Source organism: Halichoerus grypus, chromosome 1 (assembly GCF_964656455.1).
Source record: "Halichoerus grypus chromosome 1, mHalGry1.hap1.1, whole genome shotgun sequence".
Lineage (NCBI taxonomy): Eukaryota > Metazoa > Chordata > Mammalia > Carnivora > Phocidae > Halichoerus > Halichoerus grypus.
In genome coordinates this window covers 58,343,597-58,359,519 of record NC_135712.1, presented here as the reverse complement: position 1 = coordinate 58,359,519, position 15,923 = coordinate 58,343,597, and the positions used below count along the sequence as shown (strand labels likewise).

At 49.6% G+C, this 15,923-nt stretch overlaps 1 protein-coding gene across 8 annotated transcripts in view; it reads right to left on the bottom strand.

Annotated features, from left to right (window-relative positions):
* Positions 1–15,591, bottom strand: part of BOC (BOC cell adhesion associated, oncogene regulated) — a 71,031-nt gene extending 55,440 nt beyond the window's left edge. For 3 of the 8 annotated variants that reach the window (XM_078066097.1, XM_036107182.2, XM_078066109.1), the window contains exons 1-2: positions 15,063–15,591; positions 10,838–10,929 (exon numbers count right to left, since the gene is read on the bottom strand). The gene's annotated coding sequence lies outside the window, so the exon portion shown is untranslated. Of the gene's footprint in view, positions 1–10,837; positions 10,930–13,119; positions 13,231–15,062 lie in introns of all 8 variants that reach the window. The other 5 variants (XM_078066126.1, XM_078066132.1, XM_036107185.2 and 2 more) reach the window with 3 other exon arrangements.
* Between the last annotated feature and the right edge of the window lie 332 nt (positions 15,592–15,923).

The window sequence follows — 15,923 nt, the reverse complement described above, 5'->3', positions numbered from 1 at the left end:
CAGAGGTACAGGTCTGTGATTCGTCAGTCTTACACAATTCACAGCTCTCACCATAGCACATACCCTCCCCAGTGTCCATCACCCAGCCACCCCATCCATCCCACCCCCCACCACTCCAGCAGCCCTCAGTTTGTTTCCTGAGATTAAGAGTCTCTTATGGTTTGTCTCCCTCTCTAGTTTCATCTTGTTTCATTTTTTCCTCCCTTCCCCTATGATCCTCTGTCTTATTTCTCAAATTCCTCATATCAGTGAGATCATATGATACCTGCCTTTCTCTTATTGACTTATTTCACTTAGCATAATACCCTCTAGTTCCATCCATGTCGTTGCAAAGGGCAAGATTTCATTTTTTTGATGGCTGCATAATATTCCATTGTATATATATACCACATCTTCTTTATCCATTCATCTGTTGATGGACATCTTGGCTCTTTCCATAGTTTGGCTATTGTTGACATTGCTGCTATAAACACTGGGGTGCACGTACCCCTTCCGATTACTACATTTGTTCATGATACTATTCTTTTGCTTCTCTGTGTTAGAGTTTTTAAATAAACAAATAATAACAAAACTGGTTTTTTTCAAAAGATAACTAGAACATCTCAAACCTTCCCAATCCCACACTAACTTCCAGGAAAACCCCAATGCCACCCACCCACCCACCTACCAACCTACCCGATGTCCTCTCAGTCAAGCCAAACAGCATTTTCAAAAGCAAGTTTCAGTGAGTGCCCAGGTTCTGGTGGGGAAGGTGTGTTCTCTTTGACCTTGAAAGGCTCCCCGGTATTGGGCCAAAGAGGCAGCCCCATCTCTGAAAGGGGACTGCTGGCCATAGCCAGAGGAGACCTACAGAGCCTATCCCCCTAGCCCTCTGGTGCAGGGACTCACAGCTAGTTGGCTGCACCCCACACCCTCTGTTTCCTTTCTGGGGTTTCTCTGTCCGGGATGGGCCTTCCCCAGGACCCTGAGCATATCTCACCACCAACACACCCCCAACTTCTCTGGCTGCAGAACTAACCAAGTGCAGAGGCCTTGAGGCCCAGGTGAAAGACCATCAAGAAAACTGGCTTGGACTTCTGAATCTATCACTTTTCTCTGGGCCTCCATGTCTCTACTATAAAATTCCCAACATACCATAATTGACAAAACTCTTTTTAAATAGCCAAATGCGCCAAGAATATTGGCTTAGGAAAGAATTCTAAGTCGGCAATTTATCTCAAACCGACGTAATAATGATGATGATGATGATGATAATGGTGAGCATCTAGCACCTACTCGGACCAAGCACTTACTTCTCTAATGAGAGAATGTGGATGATGCAATTCAATGTGAAACAACCTCTGGTTTCGATTTCAGAGATACTCATAATCCAGGCTAGAAGTGTCTTGTGGGCAGCAGGCACAGTGCTCAATAATCTGTTCACTGATCAACTGGAAGGCCACCATTTGATGGTTTTAACATGTTTGGGGGCCTCTGCTGTAAGTGACTCAAGAGAGGCAGTCTGCAGGTATCATGAGTCTCAAAGGGTGGCATTCTTCACACTAGGGAGACAGGTCAGAATCTCCATCCTTGGGCAGGGAAACACACCCCATCTTGGCTGAGATGCAAAGAAACAGGTCTCTCTGCTTCCCCCCCATGCAGACCAAGGCTGTTAGGTGCTGGCATTTTTGTTAATTTCCCGTGTGGGGAAAATTAGTTCTGCCCGCCTAGGAGTCCATCTTAATTGGGTATGCTCTTCCTCTTTACTTTCTGACTTTGAAAGCAGATAGACCTTAGTTAATAAGGAGCTTCCTTGTTCCGCTACCATGGAGGCTGGCTTTTTCTAAAGAGGGGAGTAGAGTGGCAGTGGGTGGAATTGGGACCCTGCCCTGATTTCTGCATACTGTTCTGGAAAGTACTAGAGAAGACCCAGACTGCACCAGAGACTTCCTTCTACCAACACTTGCTGAAGCTCCCCAAATCGAACAAGGCCTGTGCTGTGCCTCCCTGAGCATCCCATACTAACAGGCAACCACATCTTGGGAGGTCCTGGCATGATCCCCACAGAATGCCATTCTCTATGCTAAAGGTGATTTTTTAAAAAATGCGTTACATTTATAAATTTATATTTTAGTAAATGTAAAGGCTATTTATAAAATCAGCCTTCCTGAGATTTCTTCCACACACCAATCAGGAGAAAAAAAAACAAGCCCAAATGCTTTGTCAGATCATGTATTTATCTCTCGGTTCGGGAAAAGTGCCCCTGCTCCTAGGCACACTCTGCCTGGCATGTACCTACAGGAGCTGGCCTGGGATTCTCTCTCAGGACTCTCACTGTATCTCCTGTGGGGATGGAATGTTAGGAGGGAGACAGGGGTAAAGGCTGGATTTGGTAAGGAACATGGGGCCCACACTCACACAGCTCAGCAGTTTTCTGTTGTCTGCTTCTTTGGGCAAACCGAGGCAAGGGCCAAGGCTTCCCCTGTGTTGAGTGTCAGTAATTACTGCCACAGCCTCCTAGGCTCTAAAATTAGACTCAGGAAGACAAGGGGCGAGGAGGCTACACCCTGATTGCATAACTAACCACAAAGTCAAGGACAACCTGCCCATAGAGAGCTTGAAGAACTTTAAACACTCCATTACAATAGCGCTCACAATTTTAGTGGCAAACCTGGGACAAGTATTATTTGTCTCCACTTGCACTGGGGACAACTAGGCAGAGCCAATGTATGGTGACCTGGGGCCCTTTAGTGAGTCACTGATCAGGATACAGCTTGGATGGTGGACTGGATGAAGAAGAAAAACCGGAGGAGGAGGCGGTATGGACTTGGACCATCAGCATAGAATTTCCATCATCCAAAAGCTGACTTTCCAAGGGGGCCAAAGAGTCTTCATCCTCCTTCACAGTGAACTCTGACACACCTGGCTGGCGTCCTTCAGAGTACAAAGGTACCAGCTGGCCTGAGCTCTGTGTTTATTCCAAACAGGGAGCAATGGAACCTGGGGTCTAAATTTCAGTCCCTCTTCCCCAGGACTGTAACTCTCTGCACCTTGCACACCCCCTTTCCTCAGCTCCTGGAACTTCTGAGCCTCATTCAACCGAATGACCCACAGGACCCATTCGCATGCACTTTCCTTCCCCTAGCTGGGGCCTAGGTCTGAGGAGCTCCCTCCTCCCACTTCCCTTAGAACATCCATCATCATGGCACTTACTCCCCCAGAGGGCCTCCCTGTTTGGAGTGACTGGTGAGTGCACTGGATACTGAGGTGCCTGCCTCCAGCTCCCAAGGAATCCTGGCTCACAAGGGTGACTGAGGAAAGAAGCCCTTCTGGGCAGGGAAAATGTTCTCAGTCTTTCTGTTCCCTATTGGTCTTCCTCCCAAATGACCACAAAACAGGCCTCAGTGCTCTCTCCGGGCTCAGCGCAGACACCACCGGGACTTGGACAGGGCTGACAGCAGTGACTGCAGAGGCTGGGGGACATGTGGCTGGCCAGTGGATGTGGGTGTGAAGGAGTGCTGCCTGCCTGGGGGAAGCTCACTTCCCCACCCTCCTCCTCCGGCTCCAAAGCAAGTAAAACAAACTACTGAGGAGGAAGACAAACAGCCCCATGTGCTCCTCCTGTCTCTAGTTAGGAATGGGATGGGAAGGTCTGCACAGCTGATACCTCCAGATGTGGAACCAAAACACAGGCAGCTCCCGACAGTTCACCAGCCTGGGCTAAACTCCGGTAGCACCGGGGCCAGGCATGTTCACTGGGAGATGATGAAGGAATGGGACTCGCGGGCTCTGGTCAAGTGGGTCTCAGCACAGGGCTTTTATTCCAGATGGATGTGTGCATGTGGGGGAGGGGGAGGCGACGGGGACAGAAGGCCGTGTTTAAAACCGGAGGAGACTGCCAAGTAAAAGAAGCCAACCTGGAAACACTATATACTGTGTGGTTCCAACTATAGGACAGTCTGGCAAAGACAAAACTATGAAGACAGTAATAAAGAGCGCTGGTTGCCAGGGATTGGGGGACGGAAAGAGAGCGGGCCTAGTAAGTGGAGCATAGGGAATTTTAAGGCAGTGAAGCTATTATTCTGTATGGTACTGCAATGGCGAATAGTTGTTATTATGCATTTGTCAAAACCCATAGAGTGTATAATACAGATAGTCAATGTAAACCACGTGCTTTAGTTAATAACAACGTATCTATATTGGCTTATCAACTATACAACTGTAACAAACGTACTGCACCAACATCTGAATACTAGGGGAGAACAGGCCTGGGGTCAGAGGTATGTGGCAACTCTGTATTTTTTACTTAATTTTTTTCTGTAAACTGAAAATTGCAAGAAAAAAAAGCTATTCATTTTTAAGAGTGAAAAAAAATAAAAAACTGAAGGAGGAAGCTCAGGCCTTCAGCTTCCTGAGATGCTGTAGATGTTGGGTCTGGGATCTTGGTAGTATAATTTCTCAGGCACATTTGTTGTCAGCACAAGACCTCCTGGGATCTTTAGCCCTATTTTTATTCTTCCTCGGCTTCTAAATCTAGAAGCAAGTCAGAAGTGACTGAGAGGCAATTTGAAGTCAGATCTGTCCCCCTCTGGGCACACATCCAATCATGCTATCCCTGTACATAGCTGTCAGCTCTCCAGCAGCAGAGACCATCTCTGTGGCCTGCGTGCCTAGCATGGGGCCTGACACCACCCCCCTGGCCCTCATGTGTCGGGGGAACTGAACTATTCTCGAATGCATCACGTTCCTCATGTCCCCGGCTTGTGGTTCCAAACTCGATTCAACAGAGCTCCAATTCAACTCAGGTCACTGTGATACCCGAAGGGAGCAGCAAAATGGATAGTTGAGGCACACTGAGGCAATCCCAGGTGAACAACTAGACTGTGGGACTCGGTGGAATGAGAGAAGGCGCCTAGCCAGGCTTAGCACGTGCTGGGCATAAAGTACACGCCCCACAAACCCCTCTGACACGAGTGACGAGGGCGGGCCGGAGCAGGCATCTGCTCTTAGGCCGCCCTTACAGGTGGGACAGCGGGCACACCCACGGACCATCCTGAGTCAGTCACCTTGAGGAAGAAGGAAGAACTGGGCTAGTCTGTCGTGGCCTAGCACACAGCTCCCTGGCATTTCTGAACCAGACGCTCGAATATTATTAGAATTCTCTGCACCACTCTCCCACGTACTCCCATTTACATATACCCAGAACGCATTTTTCTTCTATAAATCCATATGTAATTATTTGATTTTGTTGGAAACTCATATCACACCTCTTTTGAAATTCAGAAAAGCCCTGCAGACTAGTGGGGGTAAAAATGAACACCAGTTACATATTAGATTCTAATCGAGGCACAGGAAAGACAGTGAGAAAAAAAAAAGTCCCTGGTCTCATGGATCTTTCATTCTGGAGGAGAAGCAGGCAGCAAGCAAATGGACAAATGGATACCTGTCAGCAGGTGATAACCGAGGGAAAATAAATCAGGCTGAAGGGAGAGAGAATGACGAATTAATAAAGGGCAGCTAGGTTCAGGTTAGTTAAGGAAGGCAAAGAAGTCACTCAGCTAGCTGAGTTGCAGGAGCAGCAAGGAGGCCAAGGGGAGGGGGGAGGTGAAGGCAGAGCTGAAAGGGGTGGGGCTGAGGGCACTGAAGGCTTTAGAATTTTCTCTGAATTAAACAGGACCCCCTGGAGAGTTCTGAGCAGAGAAGTGACCTCCTCTGGCTTCTCCGTTGGAAGCTGAAACTGGCTTCTCAATGTGGACAGACTTAGGGGCAGGGAGGTCAGGGGAGTGGGGGCAGAAGCAGGCAGAACCCTGAGGAAGCTACTGCGATAGTCCCATAGTCCGGGGAAGAAGTGGTGGAAGACCAGGGTGGTAAGAAGTTGCAGGATTCTGGATGTATTTTAAAGGTAAAGCCAATATTATTTGTCAATTTAAAGTGGAGTGTGAGAGAAAGAACAGAATCAAACCTGACGCCAAGGTTTCCGGCCTCACAGGCAGAATGGAAGATGCTGAACTGGGAAGAAGCAGAGGAGGAGGCTGGGTGGGAATTCTCTTCATACTGACCAGGTCTGAGGACACCTGAGGGTGCACTGGGCAGGGCTTTTCCCACTGTGGGCTCCTCTCTGTCCCCATCTGCTCACTCCTTTATCCCTGCAGAGCCTTGAGCAGTGGGGGTCCCATCGGCACAGCCTTCCCCCTATTCCTCCTTCCAGCTGTCCAATCCATCAGTAACCCTCACTTCCCGCTACTCCTCTTTCCTTTCCTCCCAACAGCCGCCTTCTCCTGAATGCACACCATGTGCTTCATAAATGCATTATATGCCATTTCTTGCTTCTCTTTACAACAACCTTAAGAAATTGGGATTTCAGAGTCCAGGTAACTAGCCCAAGGTCATATACCTAGGCACTGGCAAGGCCACAATGCAAATCCAGGCCTTTCTGGATCCAAAGCCCGCACTTAACCAGGATGCCACACAATCTCCAACTTGCGAGTGGCCCTCGAAATACTGTTTCCTCCTGAACACCTTTCTAGTAAGATTCACCCCAGACTCTGTCCTCTCAGAAGGGTCACTCCAGACACTCCCCCAGACTCCTCTGTTCTTCCCTCCCTCAGGAAGAATGTTAACCAGGATCCCCTCGCCATGAGATCTTTTCCTCCCCCAACTCCCGCCAGACCCGGAGACACCCCCACTGCCTCTTCCTGCAAGAGGGAGAAAGACAGCTTGTCCGGAGCTCAGAAAGGGTTTCTGGCAATAGGATGAAGTGCCTCTAGTCCAGGCCCCTGCCCTCAGAAACCAGAGACACAACGGCAGAAGCAGATGCAGCCCATATGGCCACGCTCTGACCTCTGGCCAGTTCCCTAGCAGGTCTTATCTCCTCACTCATCCTGGGCGAGCACAGATGCCAGAGGACTTGGGTTTCTGATGAGAGCAGAAACAGTCCAAATCAGAAGCGTTCTCCTGTGCTAGCTCTCTGCATCCTACTAGTGCTCTGAAAGGCAGCTTTGTGGGGAGGGGGAAATAAAGGCCCAGAGAGTTTCTGTGACTCCTCTCAGTTACCCAACTAGTTGGTCACATAATTGTTTCTTAAGCCCAAGTGTCCTGTGTCGTTCCTCGCTGCAAAGCAGAACCCCCTGGCTTCAGGCTGTCCACGTTTGCCACAGAAAGACACGGAACTAAGGGCAGCTCTGAGTCCTCCACAGCCAAGCCTCCACCACTGCCCTCAGCCAGGAGGGAGAGGTCTGTTGCGCTCTCCTGCAGGTAACTGCCTGTAGAATTCTTCCTGCGGGCTGTCCTGTGAGTATCTGCCTGCGAGGTACCGTCTCCTGGCAGTTACCTGTCAAAACTCTTACCTCCTTCCCCAGGCTATTTTTCTGTGCAAGCTGCCACTTCTCCTGACCAGGAAAAGTATCTGCTGGGCCAAGCACCTTCTCCCCCTCTCCCCACTGAGGGCACAGAGGACCTGCTTGATCAGACTTGCAGAAACCTGAGGAGCAAGTGGATTCAGCCGGCATCTACAGTGGACGCAGAGACTCAGCCAGCCAATTCAGATGATGTCCGGGGGTGGGGAGGGGGGTGCCGGAGATGGGAGAGGCAGGAGACATGTTCTGAGATGAGACCCAGGAGGAGGCGGCTTTCAGAACTGTCTACAAAGCCTGACACACGCTGTGCCACACAGCCTGGCTTCCCTGTGCGGCTGCTGCGCCGGCCAAAGCCTTCCAGCTGTGGTCCCAGTTGTCAGCTCGTGTCTCTTAAGGCAAGTCTCATCAAGGCCCCCACAGGCCCCGTACACTTGTTAGTTGCAAAAGAAACAGTCCTCCCCGCCACTCCCCCCACCCCAAGCCAAGAGGACTCTTCTTAGTGGGAGGGATTGTCTGGGTATTTTCTTCCTGCAAAGCCTGAGTTTTGGAGTCAGCAGTCTTTCGATGAAATCTTGGCTCTGCCACTTACCAGCTGTGAGGGCAGGACAAGTCACTACAATTCTTTAAGCTTTGGCCCCTTATCTGCAGAACAGGATCATACTGCCCGTCTCCACAGGACTATGGAGGGGCACGTGGGGGGTGCAGGGTAATACCTGTAGGCTTTAGCACAGGACCCAGCACACAGTCGGTGCTCATTAAATGGCAGCTATCATTCTGCACATCACCAGAAAGACAGAAGAGGCAGGGGGGCTGCCTTGTTGGCACCGGGTTTTCCAGACCTCAGCCTGCCCTCCAGGTCCACAGCTGATTCCCTGAGTGATGGGGTGAGAATAGTAATTCTCCCCTCCCATGATGAAGAGTACCTGCCCCTCCTGTGTGCTTACCCTCTTGAGGGAGCCTCGCCACATAAACACAAGGCTCTGTCTATAAAATCGGGGGAACAAAAATGAACCCCTTCACAATACCACCCTCAGCAACCTTTCCATTTTTTTTTTTTTTCACCAGGGCTCAAGACCTTTGTGGTGTTTCAGTGACAGGGGATTGGCTGCCAACCTTCTTGTTCCCCTTTGGGCAGGAGAGCTGAGCTCCCCCACCCCTCCTCTCTCCCATTGTCAAAGACCACCCAGTGAAACTTGCTGGCAAGCTGCCACAGTCCAGACAGGCAAGAGCCGGGCCTAACCATCCAGTCTCCATCCCTGCAACACAAGGCTAGAGAATGAAAAGCACCTGACCGTGGGGCTTTCACCTGGAGTGGACACAGCCTTCACAATGGCAGACCCTGAGTGGTGTCAAGGAAGGGTGGCAGGTGAGTGCTTGGAAGGCCTGTACATTGGAAGAGTCATTAGAATCTAACTCTTGGCTATACCACAGTAGATTTTTATGTAACTTGTTCACTACAAAACTCCCATTCATAATGACAGAGGTAAACAGCCATGAATTTCCATTGCTTTCTGTGGACTCACTGTGCTGACTGACTGCATTATGAAATCCCCCTCACGTGGACACAGGTACATAAAAAGGAAGAGCTAGCATAACACCACTGTGGGATGATAGTCATTAAGGGCAGAAAGAGAGTCAAGTGGCAGGGATGATCTGTGAAATAATTAAGAGCAGCCTCTGCTTTCATAGAAAAGTAATAAAGCCAGAACCCCCCAATTTTCCTCTCCAATTAACTGTGACCCATACCTAATAAACTTGCTGTGATTGTAATGTTAGGTAAACTCAGACTAGTAAAGGCACCTGGCTGGGACTACTCTGGAAAAATATTGGCAGGGCCAGGGGAGGTAGGGGAATGCTCTATTCCAGAGTCCAATTCCAGCCCTGCTTGGTGGGGGGGCCTCCAAAGTCAGCCAGCTCCGCAGGCCCTCTTCCTCTTACCTATAGCTCCCATCCTGTGTGATAGTTACCTCTCAGCAGCCAAGGAGGTTCCTGGGCAAGTGGAGAGCCCAGCGACCTTTATTTGTCCCTAAAATAAATGTCCCCTCATTGGCTACTCTGGAAAGGATTTCAGAGTTAGCAAACCTGATGCACACAGAGAACAAAGGGCAAATGAAACTGAAAGGTAAAAAGCTGAATTCAGGCATGTTGTTTCTAAAATTCTCAGCTGAAATCTGACATGGATGAGGAAGAAGAAAAAAATTACACATTTCTCCTCCCCACCCCTGGACCCCACTGACAGCTATTCAGTAACTAGTTTTAGAATCCTGTCTAAGACTCAAATTTCTGAGATTCTGTATTCAATGCAGAACTTCCAGTTTTTAACTTTCCTAAAATTAACAAAAGTACTCTGAACTTGCAATCTCCTGTTCCAAGAATACTTGAGTCTATCATCTGCTGAAGAAAAGTAAATTTTCAGGGAGAAAATCATGAACATGTACAGGCAGAAGTCAAAGAACAGTTCAGCCCTGCCAGTCCCATCTATGCTTTAAGACTTAGTCTGAGATACTGACTCTCCTCCCTCAAGAAGCCTTTCTTAATTGACCCTGTCCAAGTACTTTAACACTACAGTTTGTATTGCAGTGTTCCCTTCCCTTCAGTAATGCAATTCTGGATGGTGTGGGCTCTGGTATTGATCTCAGGCATACAGCAAGTGCCCAATAAAAGTTTGTCGAAAGGATGAAGGCTCCAGCCTACACATACATCATCACCCTCATCTTGTCCAATGCTGTCCAAACTCATTTTAGAGAAGAATAAACATTCCTTTGCCATACTTTCTGCTGCTCAGCTCCTTTTGAGTTATTTTTTTTATTCAACCCTACTTACCCAGGCCATGTTATGTACTTTCCTGTTACTTACCAGGAGAACTAGTTGAGACTTTCCTCAACATTTTCTCTGGCAACCAAATGAGGCTGACTGTATTACTGGCTCTGATCTGTCTCCTATGATTTTCTCTTACTGCCCAATAATCCTGTCCCAAACATCAAAGGCCTTCTTTGAAGATAAGGCCAAATTCACCATTAGGAAAGGAGAAATTATTTCCCAACTTTATTTCAAAAGTTGGAATGACACAGAATCCCTCTGGGTTTTGTGAGATAAACACTGCCCAGTATAGCAGATCACAAGGCATTTGCCGTAATACCACTGACAGAGACATAAACACAGGGCTTTCCTCACCCAAACCTAAGTAGGAGTTCTCTACAGCAGCCTCAGACTCCAAATCCCATAGTAAATGGTTTGTATCCAACATGTTGAACAGATTTTCTTGAAGGAAAGGAGGGTTCAAACAGCCAGCCCAAGGGAAAGAGGTCACCACCAGCTCTGACTAAAAGAGTGTCTGAACTGAACTAGAACCAATTTGTCTGGTCCAGATTCCACTCAGAGCCAGACCCTTCTAATGCCAAAGGATGAGAAACACTCTGTCCTCAAGAGGCAACACAAAACAGGAAAAAAAAAAGACTGACCCAATAGGCCAGAGGTATTAGACTGTGGGCAGAAAACCTCACCTGCTTCTTCTACTTCATTGCTGCTACCCTCAGATGGTGTAAGTGCTGACAAGACTTCATGGGTCATGGGTTCCAGGAAGTTTGTGCTGGGACTGGGGAAAAAGAGAAGTGTCTTATCTTTTGAACAACAAAACAAACAGTTCCAAAGTACTGGCTTTTTATAAGGTGCATTGCTATAAACCATAGTAATTCCTTATTAATCCATTTTATAAATAAGAAAACAGAAAAAGCAGTTTTTCTAAGATCCTAGGCTTCCTTAAATCTTCAGTTACCTGGTCCCCTGTAGAAATGAAATGAACCATGGATTAAGGACAATGATTACATTGAAAAAAGTCTGATCTTAATAAAACCATTACCTTTGCAACCAGCAGCCCATTTTCAACAATATTCAAATATCTCTCAAGAACACATTATTAGCGGGTCTCATACAAAGTAAGGTAGACTTATAGGAAAGGGGTTTGGGGTGTTAAGGCAGCAAGCAAGGAATGAGCCCAGCAAAAATCAAGGGTCCGCTACTAGACAGGTTCAGGCTGGAGCAGAAGGCTCCGACTGCAGGAATATTATCATGAGGTGGGACAGAGCCACATGTGAGAGGGCTAAGAAATTTGGGTTGTAAACTTAGACTGTTTGAAGTTGGGTGGTGACTTGTTTATGGGACTGATGGAGGATGGGTGGGGTGGTGACAGGTAGCCAGTGGGAAGTCTAGCCATGCGTCGGCAACAATTGTCAAGGGTGTGAAGAAGCACGGTGGCAGCAGGCATGGAAAAGATGGTATAGATGGAAGAAGAAGAAAAGAAAAGGGAACGATGGGGCAAGCTTGGAGAGGATGGCGAACACAGTGGCGGTGGAGATGCAAGCAAGCATCGATGAGTTAGTTCAGTGGTTTGAGTCAGTGTGAATGGGGTCCTCAGAAGAGCCAGGGCTTCAACCCAAGTTCCCTAAACCCCACTGCAGTGCCACTGGAGATGGAGCCTCTAAACCTGACTTCTCACCTTCCTCCTCCCCTTCCCTACCCATACCAACCCTGAGGGCTCCAAGGAGGCAAAAACCCTATTTAGGGAGGCTTTTTGTAAACATGGATTTCTAGATTAAAAACACCCACTTCCATTCCACTCTCCCCCCCCACCAGGCCCCAAATATTTGATTCGGTCCCATGAATGATGAACATATGACATGTGAAGGCTCCATGTGGGAGCACTCTTAGGATTTAGGTTGTTCCCACCAATAGTGAAGTAGGTTGGACACATCTGTTCCCTGTGAGTCTTTGGACAAAAATCTCTAGATGCTTCACTGTTGACTACAAAAACATCTATACTTTTATCACAACTGTGAAAGGTATGTATGCGCATGGAGGAACAAAACCAAGTTGTGCTATAGTATGGGAATGTGGGTCATTTAAAAGAACATTTTTTAATTATTAGTAGATGCTTGTGCAATAAATAAAAATTGGGGGGGGGAGGGTTTAGTTTGGAAAACCATCCTTTAACTAAGAAAGCTTCTTCTCCTGGGGCAAGAAAGCTCCCAGTCCAGGGTCTGATGTACTAGAAATGTTTGCTGAATTGAAGTATGGATATGACAAGAAGTTCTAAATGATAAGGTAAAGAGATTTTTTAGTGTAACAAATCACTTTATTTCCTCTGCTTCCCCAATTTCCACTCCCTTCCTCTTTCTCTTATTTCCCCAGAAAGCAGACTCCAAATGTATAATATCTTTTGGTGCCAGGTTAATACTTCCTTACTCAAGAGGCCAGAAAGTACTGGACATCAATTAACTGGGGCATATGGGTCTTCTTCAGCTTCTTCCCACTTGTTTGAAAGACAGAGAGAAAACCCCTTATTCATTAACCCCATCAGTGACTTTGCTGAAGTCTGAATCCAGACCCCCTAAGGTCTTGTGGCATACTGTGACCAGACTCAATTCTTGCTCTTCTTGCTTAAGCCCTGGGGGTCCCTGGGGAAGTCAACTGAATTATTTAAGGAGTAAAATCCCCTACTCCTTCTTAGGGAATGGAAATCATAGATAAGTTGCAGAAGAGAGCTGGGAGCCCAAACACTTGAAAGAGCACTTCAAAGAAAGGAAAATCTCCAAATCCATTTGAAGGATGGAAAGGAACACCCTCTTATCACAAGTTGGCCAACCAATCCACAGCTAAGCGGGTCCTCTGTCCCCCACCCCTAGCTGTGGTCAGTCAAGGGACCAACCACCATGGCCTCTAGCAATCTGTCCAGAGTAAAGCCAATGTCTGTGTCTTGGGCAATTTCTCCAGAGGAAATGTCTCTTACAATGTTACTCCTCTCAGATCTCTTGAAAGAGGATGAAAGGGACAGTGCCTGACAGCTCAATCCTCAAGATTTCACAGGAATAGACAGCCTCCAGGCTCCTGAAGAGTCAAACTGAGAAATAAAGGGGGGAGGGGGGGCAGTGTCAGCCAAGTGGCACAATGAGGCAATTCTTAACTTCTTTCATTTTTACCTCTTACATAAACTCACTCTAAAACTCATCTGGCAAGAAAATCATAACTCCACTGCTGTTTCCACCCTGCCTCTGTCCCACTGACCCCAAGGTGCTTCAGGATTACCATGGTAACCTGGGTTTCAATTATGAGACCATTAAAAAGTGCCAATTATAAGACCTCAGAAACGTTCCTGGGAAACCTGTTACACACCTCAAAACGGCCAAGCTCTTGCCTCAGATTCACTTAAGTGAAGTTCAGAAAATAGGTCACCCAGATGTATAGGGGCCCCAGCCCCCACCTCAGTCCAACAAGACTGTGTTATAATATTGTCCACACTGACCAGGAGGAAATGGAGATTGATTTATTGGCTGTAATCAGAGGGATGAAAAAACCATCACAGAGCGAAGCCGTGTAGGGCCCAGCTGTGGAATAAATCAAAAACACTTGCACACTCAAGAATTTTGAAAATTACATTTATTCAATGTTCAATGTTTGCAAAGTTCTGAACAACAAAGAACTAGGTGACAAAGGTGAGTCGGGTACAGGGTACTTGGAGGTGGCACAAGGGCTTGAAACCCAAGTATACTTTTCACTCAGTCCACTTAAAGAGGTAACTCTGAGTCAAAAACTTCTTCGAACTCATCTGAACTTGCTAAGAAGGGGTGGGGGAGCGGCAGAATACCCCACCACACCCATAAAGTGCCTGTTTAGGATTGCTGGTGTGTGGTTTGGGTATTCTTAGCTCTACTGCCACATCTCTGGAAGAACACAACAACCCTTCAAGTCACCCTGCCACTGCCACCCCCATCCCCCAAACAAATCCCCAGGGCTCCTTGAAGTCCTCCAAGTCCGCCGCCCCTTCCCCCTCAAAAACCTCCTATCACCTGGAAGAGCTAATTAACATTTGGCACCCTGAAAGTTAAGCAAGGCCTTCAGAAATCCAGCAGAAAATTCTGCCTGGGCTCCTTGCCCCTCTCTACAGCCCCTTCCCACCTGTTCCAGGGGTTCATTTCCCCACCTCTCACAGTCACACAAACAAAAACCCTAAGAACACAACTCCAGGAGGATGCTGCGCGCGCGAACCAACACTCACACACTCCCTCTTGCCGCTGCCCCAACGCCACAGACACCTCTGGACAGCCCACTTCAGCCTCGCCCCTTGAAGTCCCCCCGCCCCCCCCCCCCCCCCCCCCCGCCAGGGATGCTCTTCTGGGGGCTGTTTCGCTCCCGGTCCGTTCGGTCCCTCACTTCTGTGTTTTCCCTTTCAAACGCCAGGACGATAAGCCCCCTCCCCCGGAGAGGCCAACGGGTGCTGGGCGGTTCCGGGATCCGCCGACCCCCTGCGGGCTTCTCCCCGCGCCCGGCGCACGCAGCCGGAGCGCCGGTGTCAAGCTGCCGGGCAAGTTTCTGCGGCGGTCCGGGCCCCGCTTCCACCCGACAAGCTTCCGGGAACGACCGGCTAGTCTGCGCCGCAGGGAAGCAGATGCGGCGGCCCGGGCCCGGCCGCGGCTCTCCGGCGGCCGCTGCCCCGGCACCCCGCGGCCCGCCTCGCTCCAACTTCTCCGTCCTCGCGCCCGGCGCGCCCGCCTCGGCCGCAGTCCCCGCGGGAGTCCGCGGGCCGAGCGCCCGGACCCGCTCCTGCCGTCGGTGCCCCCTCGGCTTCGCCCGGCCTGCGACCGCCTCCCGCCGCCCCCCCCCCCCCCCGCCCAAACCCAACACAGAAACACAACTTTTTGTGAAAAGAAAACAAACTTCAGGGACGTGACTCACCTCTGGTGCAGCGGCTCCTGGGAAGGGCGAGCGGGGCCCGAGGGCCCGCGCGGTGGGCGCGGAGGGAGCCACAAGGCACCGCGCTGTACGGACACACAACCCGCACAGTGACACCCAGGGGCTCACGAAACGGGAGAGCGGCCGCCGCGGGAGCAACAAAGGAGCCCCGGCCCGAGAAGTTGCCTGCCGGGGAGGGAGGGCGCGTGCGGGCGCGTGCGGCTGCGTGCGGCTGTGGCGGGCGTGAGTGTGTGTGTGTGTGTGTGTGTGTGCGCGTGTGTGTAAGGGTGAGTGTGCGTGCGCGCGCGCCGCTGCTGACACCGGCGGGCCGGGGCTCAGGGTCTCTGCGGCAGGAAGCTGGGGTCGCGGCGGCGGCGGCAGCAGGAGGACAAGGCAGGGGACGCCGCGCCCAGCGCACCCGGTCCCTCCATATGGAAGAAGCTTTTTTGGATGACTGAACTCGCAAACAATTCCTTCTTTTGCTTCTCCTGCCTAGGAGCCTCCCATTACCGCGCGAAGCGGAGGAGGAGGGGGAGCAGGGGAGGCGGGGAGGAGGGGGAGGAGCAAAATGGAGCAGAGCAAAAGTCTTGGAAAGGAAAGGAAGCTTGGAGGAAAAGAAAAAAAAAAACAGTCCCCCAAACTCAGTTTTTCTCCTAACGCCCATTTTCCTTCTGTTGCGCTCTAGTCCCGCCCTCTTTCCGTGACTTCTCTTTCCCCATACCACGAGCAGTGCCCTCTGCCTTTCTCCCACACCCCTGAACCCTCATTTTCTCTTTAGCTTCACCTCAGACCCTTGCTCTCCAACGCTATCCTTCTCTTCTCTCTCCCAGTCACTTCTCCCCAAGACTTTTTTCTGACACCCCT